Source organism: Leopardus geoffroyi, chromosome B2 (assembly GCF_018350155.1).
Source record: "Leopardus geoffroyi isolate Oge1 chromosome B2, O.geoffroyi_Oge1_pat1.0, whole genome shotgun sequence".
Classification (NCBI taxonomy): Eukaryota; Metazoa; Chordata; class Mammalia; order Carnivora; family Felidae; genus Leopardus; species Leopardus geoffroyi.
This window is the reverse complement of record NC_059332.1, coordinates 89532442-89534833: the sequence shown is the minus strand read 5'-3', so window position 1 is coordinate 89534833 and position 2392 is coordinate 89532442. Positions and strand designations below refer to the sequence as shown.

The following is a 2392-nucleotide window of genomic DNA, read 5'->3' as shown; positions in this document are numbered from 1 at the left end:
GGAGAGGATATTTAATTCAGGTTTATCTGATGACAACCTGGACACAGTACACCTCAGAGAGGAGGCCGCAACAGAGCAGCTGGGCAATCTCAGTGGTTCCCAGAGAAGTCAGAAGTGGGGCAGGGGGCGCAGGGGGAGCGGGGAGGGGGAGATGCCAGCCACAGAGCACAAGGACATGCCGAGTCTTGGATGCAGGGAGGGAGAGGGCCAAGGTAATGAGGTCTTGCTGGGAGCTGGGGGCTGCCAGGTGTAGGAAATGCGGAAAAGGGACACGGGTCCGGGGAAAAGCTGTGTTTGATTTTAGCCGTGCTGAATGTGAGGAACCAGTAGGGGGTGCAGGGCTGGAACTTGTGAAGGGGGTAAAAGTGGAAGCAAATGGGCTGGAGAGAGAGAGTGAAAGTCTTTAGCACCTGGGGCGCCTGGGTGGCTCAGTCAGTTAAGTGTTGGACTCTCGATTTGGGCTTAGGTCATGATCTCGTGGTTTGTGAATTGGAGCCCCGCCTTGGGCTTTGAGCTGACAGCATGAAGCCTGCTTGGGATTCTCTCTCCCCCTCTCCCTCCGCCCCTCTTCTGTTGTGTGCTCTGTTTCTCTCTCAAAATAAGTAAGTAACTTGAAACAAAAGTCTTTAGCACCCTGCATTTGTATGTTCCACTGTCTTTAGGGTTAGTCTCTCAGTAACTCCTTGACCATGTCCCCTGGTGTCCTCGTATATAAGATGAGGGGTCTTGCAGTTTGATCTTCAAGCCCCTCCTCGCTCAAACCTCCTTTCATTGTTCCCGATGGCTGAATACCACTTAATACCAATAAACACCGATTCCACCTCCTGCTTTGTTGATTCTCATAGTGTTGGAAAGACGAATTTAGTGACCAAGTCAGCCAGCAATAGCTGACATTTACAGATCACTTACTATGTGCCAAGCACTGTGTTCTTGGCAACCTATGTGCAGCAACTCATTTAACCTTCACGGCAGCCTGGTGAGATAGGTACTGTCACTGTCACCACTGCCGCCATCATAATAACTGCCACCACCTTCCTCCTCAGTGTCACCATCATCACCATCTGTAGTTTATAGATGAGGAACTGAAGCAAAGAGGGGTTTAAGTAACTTAACCCCGGATCTCTGCCAAGTGAACAGCAGAGCTGGGGTTCAAGTGCACGGTCTGTGTTTAAGAGCCTGGCTATGACACCGCTGTGCCCCGCTAGCTCTACACCATTCTAGCATTTGCACCCCCAGACCACACAACCTCTCGAGTACAAGGCTGTGAAGATGCAGGGTGCTTGTGTTGAACCAGAAATGGCTTGACTTAACTCACTTCTCCCGAATCATTCCCAGCCAGCCCTGTGGGGTTTGCCTTCTTACAGAACACACACAGACCCTGTCATCAGGTCCCTGATCCATGTTCAGACAGACTTCGGTTCTCTGTGGGGAGCTGTCTGGTTTCCCTGGTCAATTCGCATTGCTTCTGGTGGTCATGGCCATTGGCCCCACACACCTCGTTCACCTTGAGTCCTCACAGAGGGGATTCCTGGGCAAATGACTGAAAAAGGCAGGATTCTTAGGGTGCCTACTGCCTGCTGCCCAGAGGAGCTCACCGCGCACATTGTTCTCCACTGCCTATAAGCAGATGCTGCACACGTCTCCACCTCTCACCCCAGACCTTGCTCCTCATTCTCCAGACCCACGTACACATATGCCCGTGGGACGCTGCCTGTGGGTGTCTCCACGTGTCCAGATGTGAGCTGTCAACTCTCTTTCTCCCAGTCTACCATTTCTCAGTGTTTCCAAGCCACCGAATGTCTAAGCAAGACCCCTGTAGTCACCCAGTCCTGTGGCTTCTGCTTCCTGAAAACAGTTTAAATGCATCTCCTTCCTCAGCTCGGCCTGAACTTCCGGGGCTGCGGCCTCCCACTAGGTTCCTTCCTTCTGGCCTGCTTCCCCCGTACCCATTCTCCACCTTGCTGCCAGGCGAGTCGAGAATTTGGGCGTCATCCTTGTGCAGGGGCCGTGCTAGTCTTCTCTGTATCCTTCCAATTTTAGTACGTGTGCCGCCGAAGCCAACGCCGTCAAGCTACTCAAAAAGGGAAACTGTCCGTGTTGCTTCTGTAGCATTCAGGACGAAGTACGGGCACAAATGGCTCTCCGTGACCTGGAACCCGCCTCCCTCACCCGCCGTATTTCCCGCCGCTGCCCTTCCCATCTTCACACACCAAACTCCAGATCTACCAAGATATGAAATTGCCACTTTGTTTTACCTGTCATCCCACCACTGAGGGAATGACGCTGTGTCAAAAAAAATTTTTACTGGCATCTTTTGTCTCTTTACACTGATAATAAATGGTTGACTGTAGTTGATTTTTTTCTGTTTTCTCTGCTGAGTGCTTCCTTTTGC

At 51.6% G+C, this 2392-nt stretch overlaps 1 pseudogene; it reads right to left on the bottom strand.

The window, feature by feature from the left end:
* Positions 1-1973: 1973 nt before the first annotated feature.
* On the bottom strand, positions 1974-2062 carry LOC123610026 (annotated as a pseudogene).
* Positions 2063-2392: the final 330 nt, after the last annotated feature.